This window comes from Schistocerca nitens, chromosome 1 (genome assembly GCF_023898315.1).
Source record: "Schistocerca nitens isolate TAMUIC-IGC-003100 chromosome 1, iqSchNite1.1, whole genome shotgun sequence".
Lineage (NCBI taxonomy): Eukaryota > Metazoa > Arthropoda > Insecta > Orthoptera > Acrididae > Schistocerca > Schistocerca nitens.
The window spans coordinates 825,589,592-825,601,737 of record NC_064614.1 but is presented as its reverse complement, the minus strand read 5'-3'; the positions used below and the strand labels follow the sequence as shown (position 1 = coordinate 825,601,737).

The window sequence follows — 12,146 nt, the reverse complement described above, 5'->3', positions numbered from 1 at the left end:
TGACTAAACCAGAGGTTGTACAGAGTTTCAGGGAGAGCGTAAGGGAACAAATGGCAGGAATGAGGGAAAGAAATACAGTAGAAGAAGAATGGGTAGCTTTGGGGTTGGTTTTGGGGAAGGAGACCAGACAGCGTGGTCATCGGTCTCATCGGATTAGGAAAGGATGGGGAAGGAAGTCGGCCGTGCCCTTTCAGAGGAACCATCCCGGCATTTGCCTGGAGTGATTTAGGGAAATCACGGAAAACCTAAATCAGGATGGCCGGACGCGGGATTGAACCGTCGTCCTCCCGAATGCGAGTCCAGTGTCTAACCACTGCGCCACCTCGCTCGGTTGGGTAGCTTTGAGGGATGAAGTAGTGAAGGCAGCAGAGGATCAAGTAGGTAAAAAGACTAGGGCTAGTAGAAATCCTTGGGTAACAGAAGAAATATTGAATTTAATTGATGAAAGGAGAAAATATAAAAATGCAGTAAATGAAGCAGGCGAAAAGGAATACAAACGTCTCAAAAATGAGATCAACAGGAAGTGCAAAATGGCTAAGCAGGGATGGCTAGAGGATAAATGTAAGGATGTAGAGGCTTATCTCACTAGGGGTAAGATAGATACTGCCTACAGGAAAATTAAGAGAGACCTTTGGAGAAAAGAGAACCACTTGTATGAATATCAGGAGCTCAGATGGAAACCCAGTTCTAAGCAAAGAAGGGAAAGCAGAAAGGTGGAAGGAGTATATAAAGGGTCTATACAAGGGCAATGTACTTGAGGACAATGGAAATGGAAGAGGATGTAGATGAAGATGAAATGGGAGATATGATACTGCGTGAAGAGTTTGACAGAGCACTGAAAGACCTGAGTCGAAACAAGGCCCCGGGAGTAGACAACATTACATTATTAGAACTACTGACGGCCTTGGGAGAGCCAGTCCTGACAAAACTCTACCATCTGGTGAGCAAAATGTATGAGACAGGCGAAATACCCTCAGACTTCAAGAAGAATATAATAATTCCAATCCCAAAGAAAGCAGGTGTTGACAGATGTGAAAATTACCGAACTATCAGTTTAATAAGTCACGGCTGCAAAATACTAACACGAATTCTTTACAGACGAATGGAAAAACTAGTAGAAGCCGACCCTGGGGACGATCAGCTTGGATTCCATAGAAATATTGGAACACGTGAGGCAATACTGACCCTACGGCTTATCTTAGAAGCTAGATTAAGGAAAGGCAAACCTACGTTTCTAGCATTTGTAGACTTAGAGAAAGCTTTTGACAATGTTGACTGGAATACTCTCTTTCAAATTTTAAAGGTGGCAGGGGTAAAATAAAGGGAGCGAAAGGCTATTTACAATTTGTATAGAAACCAAATGGCTGTTATAAGAGTTGAGGGGCATTAAAGGGAAGCAGTGGTTGGGAAGGGAGTGAGACAGGGTTGAAGCCTCTCCCCAATTTTATTCAATCTGTATATTGAGCATGCAGTGAAGGAAACAAAAGGAAAGTTCGAGGTAGGTATTAAAATCCATGGAGAAGAAATAAAAACTTTGAGGTTTGCTGATGACATTGTAATTCTGTCATAGACAGCAAAGGACTTGGAACAGCAGTTGAACGGAATGGACAGTGTCTTGAAAGGAGGATATAAGATGAAAATCAACAAAAGCAAAACGAGGATCATGGAATGTAGTCGAATTAAGTCGGGTGATGCTGAGGGGATTAGATTAGGAAATGAGACGCTTAAAGTAGTAAAGGAGTTTTGCTATTTGGGGAGCAAAATAACTGATGATGGTCGAAGAAGAGGGGATATAAAATGTAGACTGGCAATGGGAAGAAAAGCGTTTCTGAAGAAGAGAAATTTGTTAACATCAAGTATAGATTTAAGTGGCAGGAAGTCGTTTCTGAAAGTATTTGTATGGAAGTGAAACATGGACGATAAATAGTTTAGATAAGAAGAGAATAGAAGCTTTCGAAATGTGGTGCTACAGAAGAATGCTGAAGATTAGATGGGTAGATCATATAACTAATGAGGAGGTACTGAATAGGATTGGGGAGAAGAGAAGTTTGTGGCACAACTTGACTAGAAGAAGGGATCGGTTGGTAGGACATGTTCTGAGGCATCAAGGGATCACCAATTTAGTATTGGAGGGCAGCGTGGAGGGTAAAAATCGTAGAGGGAGACCAAGAGATGAATACACCAAGCAGATTCAGAAGGATGTAGGTTGCAGTAGGTACTGGGAGATGAAGAAGCTTGCACAGGATAGAGTAGCATGGAGAGCTGCATCAAACCAGTCTCAGGACTGAAGACCACAACAACAACAACAACCATCCCTAATCCTAAATGGAACAAATATCAACTTCTCTCCCTCAGCAAAGAGTTTGGGAGTAATAATACATGAAAATCTAAATTGGACAGAGCACGTAACTGCAGTGTGCAAAAAAGCATCAGCCCTACAAAAATATAAAAAATTCTTCCCTTTTGATCTGAAAAAGAAATTAGTCCATACACTTATACTCCCAATCACTGACTACGGCGATATTATCCTACAAGGTCTCCTTCAGGTAGATTCACTACATCTGGAACTGGTCATGAATGTCAGATATATCTGTGACGATCGACTTTTTGATCACATTTCACCAGCATATGCACAACTGTCCTGGCTGCGTGCAGATGAACGCAGAGATTTCCATACAAACACTCTCGTCTACTGTCTTATAAATGTACACTGTCCCTCGTATCTCTCCTCGTCCTTAACGCTCTTGTCTGAACAACATGTCAGAAATACACATTCCCATTATAATAAAATCCTCTCTGTTCCACTACATTGCTCAATCACCTTCTCAAAGTCCTTTACAGTAGCAGGAACCCGACTCTGGAATAACCTCCCTCGTTATATTAGAGAACTTAAAAACATGTCTGGCTTCAAACAACAATTAATGATGTATCTACTTAAGCAACAGTAATGCCTTCCTCTGTACATGAATGCACTTCACTCCATTACTTCCTTCTTTCCTACTAGATCTTCCTCAGTTCCCAGTTTTTTCTTAACTGATGCGGCCTCCTTAAATCTCCCTTCCCCAAAACTCACTATACCAGTAAACAGCTACTTTATACACCAATATATAAATGTACATCTGCACAAATCTTCATTACTATTGACAGTTTGTTTTTTCATTTTACAATTACTATTTCATTTTCTCTTTTACTGTTATTATTATTGCTTTTATCATAATTTTTATGTATAGCAGCTGTTGTAAAAATACTGCCAGTTTTTACTTATTCAAACTACTGTCATGATGTAACTATGATGTGTAAAATGCTGCATGTGTGAAACACTGGTACGATGTAAGAGAGGGCCTGATGGCCCTAATCTGATCAGGATAAATAAATAAATATATTCCCCACAGTCTGAGCAGTTCAGACCTCGGCTCCCTGTTACAGAATGTTTCACCATCACCCTCAATTGTGGTCCCTGAAGCATACCCAGAGGTTACAGTAGTGGACGACTGATGGCACTGGTCAGCCATCAGCTTGGATGCGTAGTTGGCCATTACTGGCTGGTCCCCTTGAGTGAAGAATAAGACAGCCTGAGATTAGACAAGCTGATAAGAATGACAGAAAGTACTGCGAAGGGCATGTATCCATACATTATCTGCTGCATTGCATTGTTAGCTGCAACAGACAGAAGACGTGCTTTGTTATGCTGCACATTTTAGTGATTTTGATCAAAATAAACTTAGGCTGCAGTTTTCTCCTTTGGCACACCAGAGTAGAAGTGTGCACAGAATCAGCCAAGTGAAAAATTCCTGCAATATGCATTTTTATTTTTATATAAAAGCTGACATAAGAATTTCCCCTTCTGTGAGGCCCCTTGCACAAGACCACGAGTTGATTTAAAGTTCTAGATTTGCATATTTTACTGTTCATGTCGCTTCTTCTGCATAGTCTTTCACTGATTGTATCAGTACCCATTTGTATTGCGAAATTTTGAAGATTCACAAGTGTCACAATAAACTAGTACTGATATTGTCAACTGTAGGTTTAAATTGTGCTTTTTCAAAATTTTTGAGGACAGTAGGTCTATCCTCATTCAAAACATTATTTCTCTGATTTTATGGCACAATTATGTGAGAAATAGATAGTTTCAGAATTTTTTGATATTTACAAAACTATATTTTTGTAAGTTAGTGGTACGAGTGTTTCACATACACAATTTAATTCATAGAAAATCAATGTTTATGGATCACAGTTCAGCCCAAGTACACATCACCTCTGAATATAATTGTATATCTATGCAAGTGAATGTGCGTTATTGAGAATTTTTGGAACTTACCATTGACCTTTGCATAACCTATGAGCAATCTGTAACAAATCGGCGTTTGTGATTTAAGTTACTGTAGTAGAATTTCTAACTAAATATTGTGTTACATCAAGTTTTCCCTGAAAGAGGAATAGCCTTATATATTATCTGCATTTATCATAAATTAACTCTGTTATCAAGTTTGCTAACAACTATAACATCAAAATGTTTTAGGAAACTAGTAATTCAGTATTTTAAACATAGCTGCACAACAGCAACGGTTCCACTTAATAAAATTATTAACAGCTGACCAGTTGCAATGGATAAAGAATTTCTTTACCTAGGTTTCAACAAATTTAAATTTGTCTTCTTCAGAAGGCAGGCAATTTTACATTAGTATGGACTGATGTATCATCGCCGTTTTTACAAATGTCAGCATAAATCCATTTGTCAAAATTAAAATATAGCCCTAGAAATAGGGTTTGTCACGTAAATATAAATTAGTAGGCCTACATGGATGTTGCAGAGCTCACAACCGGTTGTGAGGTAAGTCAAGATATCTTTAGTGCCCCTTCTTTGAGGTTTTTCTGTATGCGCCACTGGTCAGTGGTAGATCTAGGTGTCCCGTACAGGGTGGATGGGAACCAGGGAGGACTCACGGTGTTGTAACAATCCCCCTAACCAAAACGCTTGAGGTCCTTTGTGGCACACACTGAAACAAATGATGCCTGTTGTCTGGGCTCGGAAGTCATTCTTGGGTCATTCCAGCGATGGGCAGAGAAGGTTGAGAATGCCAGCCTCATGTAAGGAGATTCAACAAAGCTCACAATTTGCAGCACTGCCCCCAGAAACAATCATGGCCCTTTGGTTCTGAGTCAAGTGGAAGGACTGAACCAGAGAGTTCAAGAGTTTTGTGACGAGCTAGGCTGCAACTTCCTAGTCTATGCCTTAGGGCTGAGAAATGTAAGATCCCCCCCAAGTGAGTCAGGTGTGTACTATACATCAGAGGCTGCTACTCAGGTAGCTCACAATGTGTGGAGTGCACACGACAGTTTTTTAGAGTAGATGACTCTCCATCCAATCTAGACAACGATAGCTGTAGGAAACACAGAAGTATCAGTGTAAGATAGAAAAAAAAAAAGCCTCCCACACATGGGAATATTAAAATCCTAATTGCTAACTGTCAAAGCAATCACAACAAGTTGCAAGAGTTTGAAGCACTCAAGAAAAGCAGTGACACTCACATAATACAAGGTACAGAAAGTTGGTTGGAACTTGAAATTGATGGCTGAGACTTTTTAGGAAAATTTAAGTGTATATGAGAAGGATAGGCAAGTGGGAAGTGGGGTTGGTGTATTTGTTGCAGTAGACAAGAAACTCAAATCCACTGACACAGAAATCAAAGCTGAATGTGAGATTGTTTGGGCAAAACTCAGTATCAGGGGTGGGCATAAAATGATAATTGGATCCTTCTATTGCCCTCTTAACCATTGTTCATGTAACCTACTGAATAACAAGACAAAGGAAATACTGTGTTTTGGAAATTAGTTTTATAAACTACAGTAAAACGCGTACACCACTTCACAAATACCAGGACATATCTCTCTCTTGTTACGAGATACCCAAGACCACAAGTTTCTTCTAGGAAACTTCTCATCTAACTTCAGACAATGGTAGAAATCTGAAACTGTAATCATATCCCAGAACGAAGCCAGTCAAGATACACACAATACCTAATCTTACGCAGTCAATGAAGATGCTTATAACAATCTACTGAATCTGTTGTTTGCCACTGGCAACATCTGCCCTATGTATATCAAAAGTCAAGGAGAAGGGCAGCTGTAAAGGTACTTCTGAACTGTTGCAAACATACAAACAAACAAAGGGAACTGAGAATCTACACACAGACTGTTGTTACTGTGGTCTTCAGTCTAAAGACTGATTTGGTGAAGCTCTGTGGAGAGCTAGTCTATCCTACACAAGTCTCTCCATCTCTGAGTAACTAATACAACCTACATCCATTTGAACCTGCTTACAGTATTCATACTTCGCTCTCTCTAATTTTTTACCTCCACACTTCCTCCATTACCAAACTGACAACTCCTTGATGCTCCAGGATGTGTCCTATCAAACAGCCCCTTCTTCTAGTCAACTGGTGCCAAAAATTTCTACACTGCAGTAGTTCGGGGTATTATAGTATTTGAGAGTTGTAGCATCGTGTTTTAGTACCTGAATAGTGTAAATTCGCGTAGTCGTCAGTCATCTGTTTCTGTTTTGAACAGCCAGTGGGCTCCCTGCCGCCATTGGATAAGCAGCAGCCAGAAGCAAGTTGCACTCTTAGCTCACTTATTTGTAGTTTAATTCTTAATTTCTTTGCATCATTTTGGGTACTTGCATAGTTTAATCACAAATTTCGGGCATATTATAGTATTTGAGAGTTGAAGCATTGCGTTTTAGTGCCCGTAGAGCGTAAATTCCCATATTTGTCAGTCATCTGTTTGTTTTGAAAGGCTTGTGAGATGAAAGAGAGGATAAAAATTGTTAGGGATGGATAGGGACTGTGCCTGCTGTGTACGGATTCAGGGGGAATTGGCCACCGTCCGTAAACAGCTGGAAGCTGTCGTCGACAGGCACCAGGCTGTTGCCCTGGGCCTTGGTGACATTGGGACACCCAAGGCGAGCGCTTCCGATGCCTCCGGAACCTGTAGCATCGCCTGAGATCTCAGATGCCACTGCGCCCTTGGATTCAGACATCCCTGCACTTCACTTGCCCCACGGTGATTGGCGAACCACGGTGGGGGTCGCAAATCCCAGGACGGAAGGCAAAAGTTGGTGCTGGCCGCAAGGCTGTACCCTTACGCCTCCTTAACAGGTTTGAGGTACTGCCCACTGCTGAAAGTACTTCTGAACCAACAAGGGCGGCCTTGCCTGTTGTGGCAGTCGCCGGTCTTCCTGAGAGGTTCGAACAAGCGCAGCGGGTGGGGTTGTTAGTCACTGGGAGCTCCAATGTTAAACGGGCGATGGAGCCCCTTTGGGATATGGCAGCTAAGGACGGGAAGAAATCCAATGAGCACTCCGTGTGCATACCACGTGGGGGGAGTCATCCAATAATCCAAGATGTGGTAAGGGTCCTTCCGGATGCCATGAAGGGTACAGGTGCAGCCTACTGCAGGTGGTGGCTCATGTTGGCACAAACAAAGTGTGTCACTATGGATTGGAAGAGATTCTCTCTGGTTTCCGGTGGCTATCTGAGTTGGTGAAGACTGCCAGTCTTGCTAGCGAGATGAAGGCATAGCTCACCACCTGCAGCATCATCGACAGGACTGATTGCGGACCTTTGGTACGAAGCAGAGTGGAGTGTCCGAATCAGAGGCTCAGACAGTTCTGCAACCATGTAGGCTGCAGATTCCTAGACTTGCGCCATAGGGTGGTGGGGTTTCGGGTTCCGCTAAATAGGTCAGGTGTCCACTACACACAGGAGGCGGCTACATGGGTAGCAGGGGCTGTATGGTGTGGACTAGGGTTTTTTTTTTTTAGGTTAGACAGTCTCTGGAAAGATCAAAACAGGCTCGAGTCTCAAAGGGTACAGGGCAAAGAAACGACGAGAATCGCCCAAGCAACAGTCGGTATTGTAGTTGTAAACTGTTGTAGCTGTGTTGGAAAAGTACCAGAGCTTTAGGCGCCAATATAAAGCACTGAAGCTAAAATTGTTATGGGAACAGAAAACTGGCTGAAGCCGGAAATAAATTCTGTCAAAATTTTTACAGAGGCGCAAACCGTGTTCAGAAAGGATGGAGTAAATAAAGTAGGTGGTGGTGTGTTTGTGTCGGTTGGTAACAGTTTATCTTGTAGTGAAGTTGAATCAGATAGTTCCTGAGAATTGCTATGGGTAGAGCTTATACTCAACAGCCATACCAAAATAATAATAATTGGCTGCTCCTACCCCCCCCCCTCCCCCCGACTCAGATGATATAAACTTGAATCTCATTACAAATAAGTACCCCTCTCATACAGTTTTCATTGGTGGAGACTTCAAAATACCCTAGATTTGTTGGCGAAAATACGTGTTCAAAGACAGAAAATATCTTCCAAAATTGTACTAAATGCTTTCTCTGAGAATCAATTTGAACAATTAGTTCATGAAGCCACACGAATTGCAAATGGTTGCGAAAACACACTTGACCTCTTAGCCACAAATAATCCTGATCTAATAGAGAGCGTCATGACGGATACAGGGATTAGTGAACACAATTTCGATTACCAACTTCCTCTTCCGAATCCGAAAATATTTTGTTGACACCCACCTACATAGGGAGAAATGATCATCATAATAAAATCAGAGAAATCAGAGCTCAAATGGAAAGATTTAGATGTTCCTTTTACCCACGCGCCATTCGAGAGGGGAACGGTAGAGAAGTAGTATGAAAATGGTTCGATGTGCCCTCTGCCAGGTACTTAAGTGTGAATTGCAGAGTAACTACGCAGATGTAGATTGCTCAATTCGATTCACTCTCTTCATTTAAATCAACACACCTCCCAATCTTCATACTACTTTTCATGTGCCGACTGCTGACAGGGGGGCATTGGTGCATAATTACATGGAACTGTACAGTACTGCCTCTCCTTCCCTTGTTGGAAAACTTCTAGTTAATGAAAATGGGGTCGACAGAAGCGTCCGATCCCACGCGTCGGCTTTGACCCGTGACGGAAGGGTGTCGTCATGTGTGACGTCATGACGGCGCGGAGTTTGGTTTGAGTGTGGCTGTCTCCAGTTCTGTTTTATTTTATTTACTTTTCTGATCTGTTCGTTCTATCTCGTGAGTTTTTTTTTTTAAATTTAAAAACACTTATTACTAATTTTAATTATCTGCTTCCTCCAATTTCTGTTTTAGTTTATTGTATTTATTTTTCTGATCTGTTCGTTCTATCCCATGAGATTTTTTTTAAAAAGACAAAAAACACTAATCAGCTACTGAAGCATCTTTATCTTCTATGGGTTGCAGGGGTTACGACCCCTGGGGAGGTGGGTGGGTATTCATGCATGGCTGTCTTCACTTACACTTTGTAGCTACGCAAGGCGTCTAAATTTGTTTATATTTAGTTTGCCCCCCACCCAAAACACCCCATTTCCCGCGCTTGTCCCGTTAGGGATCGGACGCTTCCGTATTTCCTGAAAATGTCTATCAACACCTTTGAAGTTCAACACCAGTACATCCAGGCTAAGCACAATACAATACACCTGGTTCTGGTGGGAGAGAAATAATATCTGCAGATAAAATGACACGAAGATCTGCTAATAATGGCATCCAGTACTTTGAAAAGTTGGGATTTAATGGTTTCATTTAACCGAGTGTTCAATGACCTATTAAAAGATACAGCTCTACTAATTCACGGAAAGGTGTACGTGACAACTGCTGAATGAACAAAAAGTGTATCAGAATTTTATGAGCTGCGTTAAAATCAAACAATAAGAATTTAAGTCCCAAATTCCATTGTACACACAATGTTACAGTAAATGGCTGTCATGGAATTGCTCACAAACAAATCAATCAAAGAATACCCTTCATTCATGGTTACTGTCATAAGCATTCAACCAGCAACGGCTGTCAACAAAAATTACTAGGCATTTAGAACAATCCTATTCCTTCTGATGACTAAGAACATATTAGATCAACACTGGGTAACATATGAATCAACTACCAAGTATTACATTTTGAAAATTCAGTCTGTTACTGCCCGACTAGTTTCATATTGGTTTGCTCATTTTTAACCCCCCCCCCCCCCCCCCGGTTTCGTTAAATTAATCCCACCATTAAGGAGTGTGAAAAGAATCAAAATCCATATCAACAGAGAAGTAGGGATTGTAGTACTTCTTAAGCTATTGTATCATATCTTCAGTCTCCTGCAGTTTATTTGTGTTAGAAAAACAATTTAAATGAACCATGCAATTAACTGTAAAACTGCTACTCTGAAAATAAAAAATGTCTATCTTTCACCCAGCTGCAATATCTGATGCCAATCTATGTCCGTTTTCTTCACATATGAAGTAATGACAGTAACTCATTAAACAGCCATAAGAGTGAAAGCCCATGATTTACAATAAGCACAGTTAAATATCAAGCTACCAATTTATTTTCGATAAATTTACTTAGAAAACTGAATAATTTATGGGAGATCTAGGTGACTGAGAAAATGATATTATTCCTATTCAGTTGCATGTATTACAATCTCCAAATTTCGATATGTCTGGAGAAAAGCTAAGAAAATAAGTTGTTAGGGCATGTGACATCCATCTACTGCATATACATAACAACTTAATTATTTTCACTTCCAATGACAGAAATTATTGGTCTGTAATAATCAACGATAAGTAAGATTTCATTCATCCATACAGTGCAGCCTGTTTATTACGAGAGAAGTGTGGATCAAATTAAAATGTACATCACCACATAAACGAAAATGTGGTGGACGAACTCCACTGATTGGTGTGAGATACCTGTTGCATGAACACTCTCAAGTTATACAAAATGTGCAAATTTGAATACAGAGCTGTTACAATTTTTGTATTATTTGTCTTCCAGTCATTTCTTACAATACACTTAATTACATGATACCACTGGGCAACAATTATTACGCACTGTGTAAACGGGATACATATTTACAAGGTGTAATGGACAACAAATGCAACTGCACTTGCAACTACGAAATGAGTGTTTCGCTAATTTTCGGTGATTTTACTCTGTGTAAGTACACGCGTTATGTCGTCTTGCAACATATTTCAGATCGACAACGAATACTGTATCAGGAATTACAAAGCTCAGAAATTCGTTTTCTTCTGCGTGTCATCCCGTTCCAATGCCACACTGGTGTGTTGATTTGCTCTTTTAAAGTTAACAAAACAATTTCAATACTCTCCTTTGCGCTCATAAGTATTCAAAATGATTTATCAATGCCTGCGTGACACCTCGCATTCATCAGTTGATTCAAGGTTATTGAAAGGACTAATTGAACACACACACACACAAAATAATCGCATTTTTGTCCAAATAACTTGTCACCCGACTGCATTCCCATAGTTATTTGAACGTTGCATACGCCAGTAAAAACTCAGGTCTCTAATCTCGTCCATGTATGGCAACAACTACGGGCAGTCGGACATCAACCATCTTCGTTGGACGTTGCTTATGCTCTATGCTGCCATCTGTTCGTAACTTACGTAACAGGCTTGCGGTGTCATTCTCGATTTAAATGGCTAATACCAACACACACATTAAAACACACATGTTCAAACAGTTACACAGCTTTCACTGCAGCGCGTTTAATTGCAAGCCGAAAACTATTAGGTAGGTTAACATCAAAATGCGGTATTAAAATAAACACTGACTGAATTAAAGCCATTCAACGTTATTAACTCTCCACCTACTTCACTCAATTCGAGTTTCTACAGCTATTGGTAAAAGAGTAAACAACGTACCTATGTACTTTTGTGCTAGTTTCCACTGACACACCAGCCACTTAATTTGCCCTCATCGCGCCTAGCAGCTTAGTCCCTTGCTCTTAAGTGCATTAAAGTTGTCTGTCGGTGATTTACCAGTCAGGCTGGCCAATCCGATGCCAACATTTACAGGCATTTTCGTATCCGAGAAACCAAAGGCTCTACAAAATAAAATAAACAATTATTATTCAACGTTTAATTAAAGGAATTTTCTGAGTTAACTGCAACGATTGGTTACTGCTACTTGAAAAATGCGCCAAAGTATGTTTAAAATTCATTAGTGACAATTTACAATGGCCGTGATCCGAGCGTTTAGAACAATACCCGTATTTAGCATTGGCAGTGAAGTCGGAAGATGAAATTATA

The 12,146-nt window shown here is 40.6% G+C and overlaps 1 protein-coding gene across 1 annotated transcript in view; it reads right to left on the bottom strand.

The window, feature by feature from the left end:
• Positions 1-11,868, bottom strand: part of LOC126262732 (probable ATP-dependent RNA helicase DDX60) — a 79,486-nt gene extending 67,618 nt beyond the window's left edge. The window contains exon 1 of the mRNA XM_049959540.1: positions 11,760-11,868. The gene's annotated coding sequence lies outside the window, so the exon portion shown is untranslated. The remainder of the gene's footprint in view (positions 1-11,759) is intronic.
• Between the last annotated feature and the right edge of the window lie 278 nt (positions 11,869-12,146).